This window comes from Branchiostoma lanceolatum, chromosome 8 (assembly GCF_035083965.1).
Source record: "Branchiostoma lanceolatum isolate klBraLanc5 chromosome 8, klBraLanc5.hap2, whole genome shotgun sequence".
Classification (NCBI taxonomy): Eukaryota; Metazoa; Chordata; class Leptocardii; order Amphioxiformes; family Branchiostomatidae; genus Branchiostoma; species Branchiostoma lanceolatum.
In genome coordinates this window covers 5,703,028-5,719,712 of record NC_089729.1, presented here as the reverse complement: position 1 = coordinate 5,719,712, position 16,685 = coordinate 5,703,028, and positions in this window count along the sequence as shown.

Sequence of the window (16,685 nt, the reverse complement as noted above, 5' to 3'; positions counted from 1 at the left end):
TACTGAATACATGTGATCCAATGACCTTGGTTTGTCTATGGTTACCGATGACAGAAACGTGACCCGCACAGTCACATGCCGTCAATGAAATGAAAGATCACTGAACTTGAACATGATAGCCGCGGTCGGCACGAAATGCAATATTACAAAGATGGTCAAGCCCTATAGTTTGGGGGTCGACAACGCTTTACGCTGAATTCAAAGAACCCCCAACGCGTATTACGCTAAAATCAAGGAAGTCAATAAACGCCAAATTTGGTCGACTCGCTACGAAGTACGTGAATAAGACGAGAAATCACAACATATTCTCCAAGCAGAGGTTTTGGTCGGGGGGTAGTAGTGGCCGGGTTTTTTAAACATTGCCTCCCGTAACCTCTGCTACGGGAGGCAATGTTAAAAAAACCCGGCACTACTACCCCCCCCCCCCCCGACCAAAACCTCTGCTTGGAGAATAATCACAACAGGCTCCCTTCGCCTTACGGAAAAGAGTGTACAGAATGCAGACACTCAAATATTGATAGCACCATGTCATGCAGACTGGTCGCTAACATGTGTCATACTTTGTCAACCGCCTGGATGAGGATGATTCATCTGGACTTATCTGAAATTATCGAAGGGTTTCAGTACCGCGGCAAGTAACATGCGGACTCACTGACACTGAACGCCGGGTTAGTAGGTGAACCTAAAGATTGACGGAGAAAGACCAGAGAAGTCCCCAGTGGCGGGATATTCCCTGTCCCATGGCGCGTTCTGCTGGAGATGGGAAGCAGACCAACATAACACCCCCACACGTGGTCTCAATAATGTCAGCCAGCACTTTCTCCCCGTCTGCAGATATAGGTTTTTAATCAGTGCCCGATATCGTGCGGAGACCACCCCGGAGAGGCTAGCCAAACTTGGTCCGGGCTGGGCGGACCGATGCGGTGGGAGGGGATGTCCTGGATACGGACTCCCCTCCCCGCTGATGGAACCTGCCTGTTACGGGGCCAAGGAGTCGTGACCGTGGGCGACCCTGAGCGCAGCGGGGAGAGGGGGTGGGAGGGGCCCGTAAGTCGTTTACAGCTTAGCGTTCAGGTGATCTGGGACACGGAAGATGGTACCGAATGACTGATGCTTTACACCTTCACAAAAGATGGTCAATGCTCCGATAATTGCGGTGTAACACTATCATTATCAACATCGTCGCTATCAAATCAGACACTTTCACTTACCAGCTAATCTAAAGTCTCTCTATCCTATCTACATGCCAGGAGGCATTATCGTGCAGACATGACAGATATGGTCGTCCGTAAGCCGGACAGTTTCAGCTGGTTCTTGTTATACCGAAACATCCTCAATTTGTTGGAGACGTCCCGTACAAATGGAGTTGCGGTACGGGGTGCTGGTCGGGCCCCAGCCTTCCTCGGGCCCCGGCTCGGGGGTCATGGGTGATTGATCGAGCCAGCCCGATAACGGGCTTATCGTGCAATCTGATAGTCCCCAATTAGGATTTTTGATCGGACCTTACGATGTCCTGGTTTTCACAGTTTTACGGCCCTCCCACAATGGAGCCGTGATGGACCGTATCGGCGGATTTTGGCGGGATCTCAGCTCGTGCTGCGGGGGACACCATTCTGCGGCTAACGAGCTGTGCCTGGATGTGTCCTGGAATTAACATCGACTGCCCCCAAACATATGTTTTCATTTTAGCCACTTCTAACCATGGCTGTGCCGTGGAGCGGCGCAGAGCCCTCGGCTGAGGTGAACACCTGCAGCTTGGTTGTGTGTGTCATCGGCACGAAATCCGGTGGTGGGCTGGTCGTGCGACACTGTTTGGATCATGTAGACAACCCCTGACATCTCAGCCCCCTTCCCTGGCAAGGTCGGCTTATTAGCCAGATCAGCTGTATCCAGGCTTTTCAAGTTGTAAGGCTGAAATATCAAAATATAACAGACAAGTAGGGTCGGTTTTGCTATAGATACTTATCAAGCTTCCGCAGAACAGAAGTGGGGAGGGTTGAGAAGCCATAGCAATGCCAGTCCCCCCACGCGACCCAGTGGTGTGGAAAATGGAGCTAGTGTATGCTGATGTCATGGTGTGATTTGATTATCCCATTGTTAAGCCTGTCATCTCTGCTTTTGTTCCCGCCCTCATGTGTCCTTTCTGGACGAGGTGCTAATTCCCTGCGCTTGTCACGTTTATCTAGGGTCTGATGTGCCATGGCTTCTGTTTATTTCCTCTTCGGAATACTTTCACTTTTTCTTTCCAAGACCAGATGGCGTCCCTTATTATGTCCTCCTAAGACGTTGCCCACAAATTGCTACAAGTACGATGTGAAGGGAAATTTTACGGATGGACACACAGCTTAGCGCCGGACGACATCGTGTATGAATGGCCCGAATGATGAAGGACTCTATGGTAATTTACATCTGAATACGTGAAGGCTTATCCATCATTTCTATGGTTTAGTTTTTCCCAGCCTCTTGTTAGGGAACGTCCACTCGCCCGGGGATATTCTATTTTCTGTGGGCTCTCTTGGGGATTTGGGGAAGAGGTTTGATTCTTTATGAAAGTGAAACTTTCATGCATATTCACTACATTATCCGATCGTTGTCAGAATGATAGATGCTTCTTGGTGTTACCTACGAGCAAGTCTTGATCCAAGTTATAAAAGTTGTGCCATACTCTTACCAGCAACACTTGCACCAGGGAATTACGTACATAATTGTGGCCACTGCCTATTAGGCTTTCCTCTCTGGGGGCCAAATAATCCTAGCTTATATTCCTACAGGAAAATTTTGACACTAATGAACGATTATTATTTTTTTCTCATATTGTATTAGCGTTATTCATGAATTTCCAATCCCCGTGGCCGTATTACATCATTTATTTAATTATGGTAAGTGCTTGTTAATGCTTGCGGAGGTTGGGGTGGAGGAATGTTGTGTGCCGTTCCCACGGTTGGCTACTGTGCAGCAGGCGATGTCCGGGGAATACCCGAGTACGTACTGCTGCGGTCATTTCCTGTATAGACACATATAATCGGCTGTAATGCGCCTCTTCCTCGTTCGTCGCATAGCTGCCACAGATAGGAGGGAAATATTGACACGGGGAGGTGTTTAGATATACTACCGAGTGATGAGACTAGGAAATGATTATTTTTAAATGAAGTACTCTAGGGGAATGTAATTTTCTTTGGGGAGGAGGGGCATCTGGAGTTGGCGACATCTAAGTTTACTAACCAATGAGGTCTAGTGGTTTCAAAACTCACTGGTCAGACGATTAATCCAATGGTTTAATCAAGTACAACCAGCGTTAATTAATGCTGCAAAATGCTGTAGTACAAGCATTGCTGGCATATCATGCATAGTTCTAGAAAATTCATCATAGTTAGCTGAAGATTGCTTGGTCGGAATAGTGATCACTCCAAGGTGTTGAAGCCATACTCAACCCACGACCCCTTCCTCTCTGGCTGGTACCGAAAGAATCCGTGTCCCCTTACGTGGTTCTGTTTGTATTCACGCTACCATTTGAACGTACTAGTGGCATTGACCAGGCTTTTGTTTTATGTCCTTGGATAGATCGCCATTGTCTGTTGGTATCAGTTGCAGTCACTTATGTAATGTGGTGATATTGCGTAGGCATAAAGTTGGTTGTCGGTCGATGATTTTGCGTTCATACATATAGAGGACTTTTGGTCCGAAGGGGCGTTCCTCTTTACCCGGCTAGCGGATATACAGTCCCATTATGTACATACAACTGTATACTTTGTTTGATGTCTAAGTACAAAACAAACATTAGCGGCATGAACATTACAGTGTTTGCCCGAATCTGAGTTCACTGTGGATATTTGACAATTCTGATTCAGGTTATATGTTTAGGGTTGTCACTCAGGATACTGAACGACTTTTTCAAAAGTTTAGATGCTAACTTGAGATTTTTAAAGTTGAAAAATGTTGATACCAAGCTGCAACCGAAGATGCATGTAATATGTTTACTGCGTAATGAAGTAGCATGTGGGTCTCGTTACGGTCTATTTACTAAGGGACCATGGAAGGTTCTATTGCATTACAAAGTAAGTAGGTTTTTTTTGCGAACTGCTATAAGTCGTTAGATGTATTTGAATTCAGGAAAAGCATACTACTAGTTCATTCATATATACGTTGAAAGGTGTATAGTCAGGCGTAACGCTGCTAACGTATAAGTCCAATATCATTTTCTGTTATTGTGTATCACTATTACCGTCGCAGAGAGATTTGTATCCTTCAGAAGAATGACAATTTGTTTATTTCTGTGTTCATAAATGTGCATCGTTAAACATTGTTCGTAAGGTGTCCCACTGTCATTGTGTATTTTGTATACAATATAAACATTGGGAACTGTATGTGCGCGTCATTGTCGTTTCTGTGTCTTGATTGTGAATGAATATGGTTTGATTGTTTATTCACATTTTCATACATTTAGAACCAGATGCATAACAACTAGAAATGACGATAATGATAGCCCACCAGGCACCAAAAATGAGAGGGACTTAAAACAAGGCTGCATTCCCAATTGGTTGATGGCACATTAGTCTACTCGCATTATTATCAGATATATGACATGGGCATATAAACACTACTCCATACTAGTACTTGTGGTTGCACTCAAATAGTATGTCGTAATTCTCGTGAACAATTCAGAGCCAAAGAAATAATCAGCAGTGCGAATGTAGTTAAGATAAACCAAACGTCAAGATCAATCGGAGGATTAAGGAGGAACTAACAGTCGTGCCAAACGTCCCAAACAATGTTGATTTTATTCACCAGTCACCCCATGAATCGTGTTTATTTACGCACATGTCGCTTAGAAACTCTTTCAGAAGGCCGCCAACCCAAACACGAGTCATTTCCCCTCCTTTCAACGCCACCAACACCGTCCGAAGGTAGAATAGACTAATTACATCGGCAGTGATCCCAGACTCCACCCGGAGTGACCCCCTACTCGATCACGTCCACATCGTCAGGTGTCCTTACTGTTGATAAACCTGGGGAAAACTTCGGTAACCCGCCGAGCTACCCACGTGTTTGTATTTGGCAATCGAACCATTCTCTCCCGCTCTCCACAAACGATGCTATCTTTCAAAATAAATAGACGAAATGACGCACTTGGCAGGAAGTCTTGTTTGTCTGGTCACGTCTTCAAATCAAGAGGTACTCCAAGGTAGTCCTCAGTCCTGAAAGGTGTAGTAAGGACCGACAGGTGTACAGTGTACCTACGCAAACGGCCGAAGAAAGGAACGGCAGGGCTATCAAAAGACATCTTGAACGAGCTGTTTTCGTACGTAAGAAAGAGGGTAATGAGCTATTTTTGGTCGTCATTGTTGAATGTTTTCGAGTGTTATGAGATAAAAGGGAACTATAAAGGACCGTTTCCATGGATATCACGTCGCCTAAGGTGAAACCCATACAAACCGACAATAACATAATATTCCGAACGTGTGCTCGGGTCATTTATTAACGAAAGCCATTGTTGAGGTCTTTTGTTGGATATGTAATAGTGATTCTACTCGTCGCTGTTGACTGTTTTCTTTAGTGTTATGAGATGAAAGGTTACTATCGATTCTTGGACAACATGCATGAAATTGCTTATTTCATCAACGTTTGCATTTTGGTCATTTATAACAAGATTGTTGTGAAGAATAACTATTTCCATACGAATCTCCCAATAAACATGCACCTTTCTTGTAGTAAAGTGTTTTATACGTCAGTGCTGAAGCTAATATTCCCTCAATTGAAGTAGTCGATGACACTTCTCTTACACCCAGGAAATCCGAAAATCGTTTGATAGCCTTTGGAACATAGGCGAAAATAAAATGCCACAAAATCACTGAATGACATCAGATCTTGTGCGGTATCACGTGTTCCGATCTTATATTTTGGTTTCTTGATAAACAACAACAAGGAATCACAGTCACTGTGACACTATTTCACTATGTAGGATGGCTTCGTCTCGGAGGATCTAGGAAGAGAAAAAATAGCAAACTTGTCGCACAGAAGATCCGAACAGGTAAAATGTGAAATTATTTGTACCCTGGATCGTCTTGGGGAGTAATAACCATTTAATTCTTTGAAGTACTTATGTACAAATCACTGCGGTAAATATATTGTGTCACAACGAATGCCGACGCCTGCTGGGTCGATCACGTACAAAACCGAAGTCTCTTTTGTGGTGGAACTACAGACGGCACGCTGTCTGAGGTTGACGGATGACCAATAATTTCCGTGTGTTTACAGGTGAGGCGGGAAGTTTTGTTAAGGCACAAACTTGGGACGGGCGCGTGTCAACAGTGGGACAACCGTTGGCGTGTGGACACATGTATCTCTTCTGTGCAGGTGTCAGCACACGGCCACCGACTGCGTCATACCAAAGGCGTTATATTGAAGTCATACTAATAAAAACCGCACATTGAAAATATTACGAATGGATTTATGAAGCAAGAAATGTGTCAATTCCATCAGAGGCCATGTCTATCAAGCCCGATCGTGCTTGAACATAGATTTGAATCGATTTATTTTTTTGAAATTTCTAATTCCATTCGTTATCGTTTGAAGTTGCGACGAGACGATGGTCACGTCGTCTGTCGCTGAAGATGACTGAACAGCAAACACAATGGCCGAATGATACTTGTGTGCCCTCGGGACACTCCTTGAAAAACGCCACAGCGCTCGTTGTTTGCAGTCACGTCCGAACACACCTGTACACACGGCGGTGCGTAACACGGCAGCGAGTGGGCAGGCGTGTGGACACAGGGAGAAGTACCCACTGCACAGACATCAAGCCGAGAAGTTGATGACGGAAGCCGGTTTCCGGAACAGCCGGCAGACGCTGTGCCAACTTGAACGACTCCTCCCTCCGCACCGAGCACTAGTTGTGGTCGAACGTCTTTCCCTACACACTTAATTTCCATTAATGCAAAGCAGTCTTATAAAGGAGGGGAAAACAGTTAAAACATGTGCCACATAAAGTTCAAGAAAGTAGGTTAGTGTGAAGGTTGATGCGATTGTTTCACAGTGAAATAGAGAACTATATCAAGTAATTGAAGTGCGTGGGCGGTTGGCGGCGTTCTGTCTAGGTCCGAGCAACCTTTTTTGTTTAGGATGTAGGAAATAGCGACACAAGGGTGAAAGAGTTGATGGGGACACCGTTGATCATTGTCGGGGGACCGGGCGAAGTTTAGCGGTCCCTCCCGTCCGCCATTCAACACAAACAAACACAGCGGCACAGGGATTGCGTCATTGTTATACCAGGTTAGCATGGAAGGTGCCCAGATCTTCCTGTACAGCACTAGCTAGCCTTAGGCATGCAGTCTTTTCGTGATCACGACACGTGAATCCCGTATCTACGGGACAAGTTCTCATCCAATGCTGTGCAAACAAACATGGTCCCGTTTAAGGAACAACGTCACTTTTCACCCCACTACAGACCGAAATGGGACAGGTGTCTAAAATTGGCGAGGTGTCGCCTTTCCGCGTAATGTAAACCTCCACGTGAAGGAGGGGCTAGAGCTAGGTGGAGTGGCGATGGAGATTAAACCTTAATTTAGACAGAAATACTTGAAGAAAAATTGATCCCAAACCAAAGAGAAAACCCACAATATTAGCTGAAGACGAAAACTGATAGTCGATGGAGGGAATAAGGAAATCCAGATCAAACATGAGGAGCCTTGGTGATCGGTTAAGACTTCTGAATGGCGCCACCCCTAGCCTAAGTCACAACAAAAGCCTTACTTTTGTTTGTACGGAACGACTTTAAACAAATGCTCGATCTTATCTCAGACTTCATAACTCATGTCAAATATAGGCTGGGCTGTTGTCTTCATGGCAAACGCCTTTTTCCCAGGCTTCCAATGAATCATTCAACCCCCACCATCACAAATATACTAGCTTGATGTTTCGTAGCCATTAATAATAAGCTCACCAACATACATGAATGAAACCTTGGCGAGAATGTGTTATACCGTTACGTTCCACATATAAGCGATATTTACTTCTCCTTTAATCGCAGAGATAAAGTAGAAACGTTTTTTCAAAGTCAGACCAGCTGGGCTACAACAACCTCACGTCTGGTCCTCACTACTCACGCGGGAACTCTCGCGGGACAACAAAAAGCGGACCAGTACTGCACGCCACTATACATGGAGCTGCGAGTGTTAAAAGGTGTCGGACAAACCTGTTTATATGAGGGATATGGTGCTCGAAGAAATTCAGTAACACTCCCACTTTGAGTTGTGAAATATAAATTTGTTTTCTACACAACTGTAAGCCAAGATCCTCTTGATACGAGTTAATACTTAGGGAAAATATCAAGCAAATGACTGGTTGAATGAATGAATGAGTGAGTGAGCGGAAGGATGACGGAAGGAAAGTATTTTAAGTGGATGAGCAGCTGACTCTTATCCACTAGACAAGCATATTACCTGATACATCATTGCAGCCAACTGTAGATTGTAGTATACTTGCCATATGTGTGTGTGCGGATGTCCAACCCCTAATCTTTCACTAATGGTATCAGCTGATTCAGCTCCTTGAACATATCTATATGTCAAATATATAAAGATTACGTGTACGTGCACGTGTACGATATCATTAAAGGAGCGTGACTTCATGTCTCAAGACGAACCATATAAATCTTAAAGTGCTGTGACAGACCAGACGGGTCCTTAGTAGATGTTCGTCCGGTGAAGACAAGTGGAAGGATCTCTGTTCGCCGTCAGCTCACCGCATGCACCTGTCGCGTGTCCTTGGTAAGTACCGGGAACCCACTTTGCGGTAATTTCTTTCTCTTCACATAAAGTTCCGGAATTCTGCAATCCCGCTGGGAAACATGCGCCTTCAAAATGTATCGGCACGGACTGAGGTACTAGAGGCAGTGGAGGCTACAGTGTACACTAATCTGATTTACTCGGTGTCGAATAGAACTATAACTTTTACTACTTCATTAATGCAGTTATTTCTTAAAAACTACCAGAGCAAGTATGCGGACATATAAGAGCAAAGCCATTTTCACCCCTTTATTGTCTACTTAATTGCAAATACGTATGAAAAAGCAATAAAAGAGCAGGCTGGTGCCCTATCAAAACTGTACCGAATATCCCTGCTAGGAAAACGCGCCGTCTGAATGTAGTCTCTACCAGACTAACCGCGTCGGCTATAGAGAGAACATTTGCCGGGGGACTTTGGCCATGGAGGGTAACTATCTCCGTAGCCGACTCCCTTCATATAATTGACTCTATTTGGCCAATTTCTACTCTTTTCCCAGCGACCCACAGAGGCTGGTAGAGCCTAGTCTGAATGCACCGGTGCCCGCTCTACCGTGGTCTCTCTCCGCCAAGGTTAGAGCCTTTGTTTGCACAACTGCCTCCAGTTATCTGCTTAGGATTATCCTGTTCTAGATGCCCGTGTCGACGTTCATTTGGCCCGTGATGGAAGGCGGGGATTACCTCAGCGGTGTTTTCTCTACTGGCAGGCGCACCAGTAACCGCCGAACAGTAGGGCTATGAGTATGAGTATCATCATGTAGATTTTAACTAGTCTCCAACCAGACCCAATAGATTGCAAAGACCGTATCCAACTGGAAGAAGGAGCTTATAGTGCAATCTTGGGTTGGCTATGAAAACTCCTTCTGCCTGTTGGATAAGGTCTTTGCCAACCCGTAGGTCTGCTTGGAGACTAGATTTTAACTACTCTCCAAGCAGAGGTTGGTGGAGAAGATTGTGACCTTTTTATCATGTGCCCCGTTTTTGTCGGCACTCTCCAGAGAACGGGGTATATGATAAAGAGGTCACAATCCTCTCCGCCAACCTGTGCTTGGAGAGTAGATTTTAACGGCCTTCACTTATCTAGTAGGCACCTTACTTTAATGACGCACACATCGTGCGAACAACGTGCAAAACGACCGTAGACATCACATACGTTCGCTTTCAAACACTCCAAAAATGACGGATCCACAAAGTGGTATTTTGTAGATGTTATATTTATGGTCCTCGGTGCGCCTCTCCAGTCATGATCACAAAGTCAGGTACAAAGGTATTAAAAGTCACCTTGTAATCCTATTAAGTCTCCGCAAGGTGCGAATGTCAGACCAGACACCGCGGCAGGATCGTGTCAATGACATTTGATAAGTGATTAAAAGTTTAAGTCTATTTGCGGTGCGTTAAAGCCACCCAGGCGGCGTTACCTTGGCTGCCCCCACTTCCTCGCTAACGGCTTTGTTGCTCCTCCGAGAGAGGAGAGTCAACGTTGTGGTAACCCCGGGTTGGGATCGCCGGGGACCCGAACTGAGCTGTACATTAGGTCAGACTGGTGCTGAAGGTGTAAACAGTACAAAGTATGCTGCAAACTTGACAAAGGCAAGGCAGGGCCAGACTTCCAGACGGGGGAAGTCCGACCTCCTAGCTAGCTGTGGGCTGGGCTAAACCACGACTTAATTTTATTGGAGTATTTGTGACAAAGGTTGTAAGGTATCACGATCAGATCTTATCAACCTAAATGAAATCATCCTAAATTGCCGATGTCCCAAATGTTTTTACATTGAGTGTGAACTATCAAGGTTAGGGCCCTGTCACACTTGAGCGTATATTCAACTAGAGTTCCACGAACACATTATCTTCGCCAAATAATCAAGGCTTATTATAGAGATTGATTGATATTTACGTGCTTATCACCCCATGCAAATTTGATCATGCACCATACCATTTGGAAGTTATGATGGGGCGAATGAGTCCAGTCTAGATGGGGTTAAAAATCATTTGGTGGTACAGGACTAGTATATGTGTATAGTGTGCTGATACAAATGTATATGTTATAACTGGTCATGAAAAAATATGAGTATGTTGATATTATATGGGCTACAAAGGTTCGATATTGCAGTGTTGTAAGTTGAAAGTGATGATGAAATGGTACAGTCAATATATATGAATAGAATAAATCTTTGTACATGTACATGTGACTTTTCCGCATCTAGCAGTGGTGCAGTTTTGGTGAAATTCATGAAATTCATAAATATCATAAATATCATAATATCATAATATCATAATATCATAATATCATAATATCATAATATCATAATATCATATCATAATATCGTAATATCATAATATCATAATATCATAATATCATAATATCATAATATCATAATATCATTATCGTAATATCGTTATATCGTAATATCATGATAATATCATAATATCATAATATCAAATTATCATAATATCATAATATCATAATATCATAATATCATAATATCATAATATCATAATATCATAATATCATAATATCATAATATCATAATATCATAATATCATAATATCATATCATGATATCATGATATCAAATTATCATAATATCATAATTTCATAATATCATAATATCATAATTTCATAATATCATAATATCATAATATCATAATATCATAATATCATAATATCATAATATCATAATATCATAATATCATAATATCATAATATCATAATATCATAATATCATAATATCATAATATCATAATATCATAATATCATAATATCATAATATCATAATATCATAATATCATAATATCATAATATCATAATATCATAATATCATAATATAAATTATAGGTGTAGCTATGAATAAATACAATAATTTCATTTATATTATGAATTTCATACGTCTTTATTTGTTAATCATTACCTCAATAACCTACCTGTCCAAAACAATACAAATTCATCAAACCCTACCCGAGTTATTCGCCTCCAAAGGTAACATAAAAAAAGCCCACTGCAGTTCTAAGCAAGCCACTAGGGGGTCTAAACTTACATCACTTACTCCCTGCCCCAAGAGCTGTACACCACTTAAAAATCGTTACCATAGCACTTGTATGAAATTTGACTACAAGCTTTCGGCGAATTTATTAACTTTCCTCATTTATTATGCAAATTATCGTCTTATTTGCATGACAAGTATTCAGTTATAAAAAGCATCACCGAAACTATCCACATGCCATAAATTATGATAATCCGTCAATCCCTGCTGGAGTTATTCGTCTCCAAATGTATTAACAAAAACGCCAACTGCAGTTCCAAACAAGCAGCTAGGGGGCCTTAATTCCCACCACTCACTTGCCGTCCCAGAAGCTATATACTACCAAAAATTCATGAACCTGACACCTCCAGAAAATTTGGCCTCAAACGTTGAAGCTCCGCTGCAGTACCTCAAATACCTGCTAGGAGGCCCATTATCGAACTTGACCTTCCTCTTTGACATCACTACCTATACACGAAATATCATGCACAACCGCCAATAGCTCCTCGAGTTATGCTGGCGACATACAAACTCTCACACACACAAAGCCTGCTGCAGTTCTGTAGGAAAGCGCCAAATAAATCATTTTTAAACTTGACCTCCGTTCCCACAATCTCTTCCAAACTACCAAAAATCATTGAGATCCATCAACGTTTCCGTCACTTTCTTTGCCTACATACAAACACAGAAAAATTAAAAGTCCGCTGCAGTATTGTTGGAAAACGCCAGGTGAACGATTTTTGAACTTGACCTTCCTTTGCACAACCACTACACACCTACCAAATATCATGAAGATCCATCAAAGGTTTCCCGAGTTATACTCTTGACATACATACAGACCCACACAACAGCCGACTCAACCAAAAACATAATCTACTCCGAGTTCCTCGGCGAAGATAACTACGCGTGAGTTGCGCATTTACAATTTTTGCGGGGGAAAAGTTGTTTTCTACTTTGACCCACCGTTGTGCAGCCTAGTGATCGAACCTAAGAAATCACTTATTCGGCTGCAAACTTAACCTAAACCAAACACATGTTAATACGCAACCCATGCGGGCTAGTATATACGCACAAGTGTGACAGGGGCTTTACGGACAGGACAGCGGGCGCATGCCATGTTCAGATGTAGGTGAAAGCCTCTGAAAAGTTCGACTTCGCCTGGCCTGTCTGACATTGTCGATTGACTCTGTGTCTTTGCCGTGCCCCGTGAGTTTGGACTGTTCCGGTACACTGTGTCGATGTGTACTCTAGACGGTTCCCGTCAACAACAGAGGCGGCGGCGCGAGGGCGCGGGGCACTGACCCACTTCCGGTGCAGTGCTTTGGTCAAGGTCAAGGAACGCACGCGCCGTTAGTGATACGTGCACGGCACAACCCCCCCACCCCCTCATGTTTTGTTGAAAAAAAGGTTCTACTTAAACGGGTAGGGGAAAGGCTGCAAAACCTATGAAACAGTGAAACAACATTGAAAGATGGTGAAATGAGAAATGTCAGTCCCGAAAAAAAGCAATCTATGAGTATACAATATGGACTGGAGTCAAGTTAACTTAAGAAAGACACACTGTAGTTTACACATCAGATCATGTGGATACAAAAATAACAGAACAGTCCGCGGAGGGGTTTTGCTTTCTTTGTTTTTTCATCATATCAGACCAGAGTAAACACAGGGCAAGCCGATTATGTAAGCTTCAAGCAGATGTTAGGAGGTAAGATCGTAACGTTGTCTGGCGGGGTGCCTACGGACTGGGGGAAGGGGGTATATGTTAGCTGGCATAGCCGGCTTTCCTCGACCTCAGTTTTCAGTCAGTGTCACTTTTCGATAGGTGCCAGAACTAGAAAAGAGCCAAGGGCGTTACCCCCAAACGTCTTACACCTGACAGTGTAATGAATGGTCCACTTAAGTGGACGGGACGTTAACACAGCAGTCCCAGACAAGACCCAAAACTGAGCTCTACAAAGAAAACGTGGCAAGCTTGGTTTGTTTTCACGAACTTAACCTCCAGAAAGAGGTGAACGGAATGATTATTTTTTCTTCGCAGTGAGCAAATATTAAAAACCACACACTGTATGAAAGACACAACTTAGGCGGTAGGGAGTTACATAACGACGCTGCTTCCACTTTAGTTAAGACTTGATCTAGAGAGTTTAAATTTATCTTTAAATATCCCACGGGGGTATTAGGAAATGAAAACAGCCAATTTATGTATCGTGGAATGTTCTTGTCGATTTGCTGTCTGAGACATGTTCATTATTTCAACTACATGTACTAAACACATTAACTACCCAACCTCCGGACCAAAAGAACCAGCTGCACTGAAGCGCGGGTTTGACAAACGAAAACCTGCTTTGCTGTTTTTCCATTGGAAGTAAAACACGCTCTGTCATGTTTTAACAGTTGCTCAACGTGCCGTTAGATGTAGATTTTCAGTGTCAGAGAACACATCGTAGACATGGTGCAGTGGCACGTAGGCAGGCGTGTGTGACGTCATCATCATGGGTGCCCCTCACAGCCCATCACTTTTCCTAACTTTAACATTGAAATTTACTCCGAGTCATCAGACGGAGGCGGAGGCTCCTCGGTATCAAGATTTTATAAACATTCTAGATCCAAAGACAACTTTGCCATTACATACAGTACGGTGTATTGATACTGGGAGGGTGCAAGGAAAGTGGCCGCGAGCGGGCATGTTCTTCTCCTATGTTCTTCTCCATGCACACGAGCAATCAAGCTTCTAATCTTAAACTTCTTGATGACAATATTGGAGAACATAAACATTTACGTAATTTCCTAGCAGATACGGGGCGGGCAGATCACAACATCATCCAAGTACTTCTGTATCAGGAGAGTCCTCTGAACGACCTGCCCTCTGGATGTTTAATACCCACACATTCTAAATAAACAGAGAATATCAGAGATGGAAAAACCAATGCAGTATCTATATCGAATCAATAAACAAACCCAGTTCCATTTTCTGGTGTGGTACTACGAATCCACGCACCCCCTATCCCTTGTCCAGCTTGCCGGGTAGAACAGGACTAGTCTCTACCAGACTATTAAACTTACGCCGGCTATAGGGCCTAGGGAGAATATTTGCCAGGATTTCATTTGTTACACGGGCGAAATGTGATCTTCACCGTGGACTGACTCCACTGGCTAGTTATTCCCTTTTCTGCCAAATTCTACGATCCAGGAGGGCCTGGTGGAGGCTAGGACAGGACTACCACGGAGGGTAAATTGGGAATACCAGACTAGTGTTCAGCATGGGACCGTTGCAGCCAGCGTGTACCCTGCTGTCCTACATGGAGACGTGGGTGGTTGGGGATGATTAGTATGGAAAGAATCCAATCAAAACAAATGCTACAAAATCCTAAGAAAACAATTTACACAAGACCCCACCGGCCGGTACGGTACAGTCAATAAGGAAGTCGTCGCCAATGTCGCTATCATAGGTGGATTAGCGTTAGCTTTGTTTACGATGTATGGGATGATAGTTAAAACATTGGCATATCAGGCTTTTGTAAAAGACAAATACATATTATGTCATAAACATATTGTGGAAGACTGTGTTTAGACTTACGACTAAAGACTGACGTATTGTAGCTGCGTACACCTTCCGACGTTTCCATGGGAGATTCTTGAAATGTCTGCTCGATAGATTTTTTTGGATAAGGGCTGTGATTGACAGATAGATAAAAGGTAGTAGGAAGACATAACAACAACAAAAAAATTCTCTACAACAGATGGGATAGTAGTATCATAGTACTAGTAGTCTTCTAATGAAAAGGCTTCAATTTGCAAGAGAAACGCATGGCGTGTCTTAAGATTAAATGTTTTCAAAGGAAGCTTAACTCCCAACAAAACCACATCGACAGTATGAAAGCGCTAAAGTAGAAAAGCTTGTAAATTTGGTAGATGTACAAGTTGAACTTCCGGCCGCGACATTTACAGTTTACGTCTCATTGTATAGAAGGTGTCTGGGTAAGGACCCCTGTAAATCCACGGGTCACCACTCGGGATGACGTACTGTCGACACTTTTGTTGTGGGGCCAAGTTTACACGTTCGCTCACAACGGCATATATCTGGCGTGAAATCGGATTTATTTTCCTAGTAATTACGTTATGTCACGACCAATCGTTCATGATTTAGGTCCATAAAATAACATGCAAAGACACCGATCGCCTGACTTTTTATTGTAAATTCTTTGAGCCTTTTTAATAGGCTTAATATCTTAACAGTCTTATGAAAAGTTCATGTTTAGTTTATAACAATATAAGGTATTTGTTAAATCGTAGATTGCACTTAACGTTTGCCATCCTTATATCCCGCAACTGATTGCATGTACCTGAGACATTAAGGGCAACTGAGATATCCTGATTTTTCTCTACGGAATGCTATACCCCGCCTGTACTGGATACAAAGAGTAGAGGTCGCAGACATTCCGATAAACCAAACACATATCACATCTACACTTCTCTCTCAATTACAAAAGACGAGACTTGAAGGACCGCAGACCCACGCGGGAAGATTTGCAGCCTTGTCCCGCCGTGTGTGGTCCAGGTACTGACGACAAATTTTATAGGTCCTCGAGTATGAAGTGGGCGATCTTTTCACCTTAGGACCGTGCCACCTCACAAACAAGACGGACAAAAGGGGAGATATATAGAGATGAATGACGCACCGAATCAAATATTTCCTATTGTAACGTTATAGGTGCACGTACGTCAACCTGGCAGGTGATCAAATGTTTCCTGTCGCCGCAGAGCCTATTTTTGGCGGGATTGACTTACACCAAACTACCTCAAAGTGGTCTGGCCCAGTCAGTCCACTCGTGGATAAATTAATTAGGACTATCGTACACGCTAAGCCCTGTTGAGATTAGAAGGCC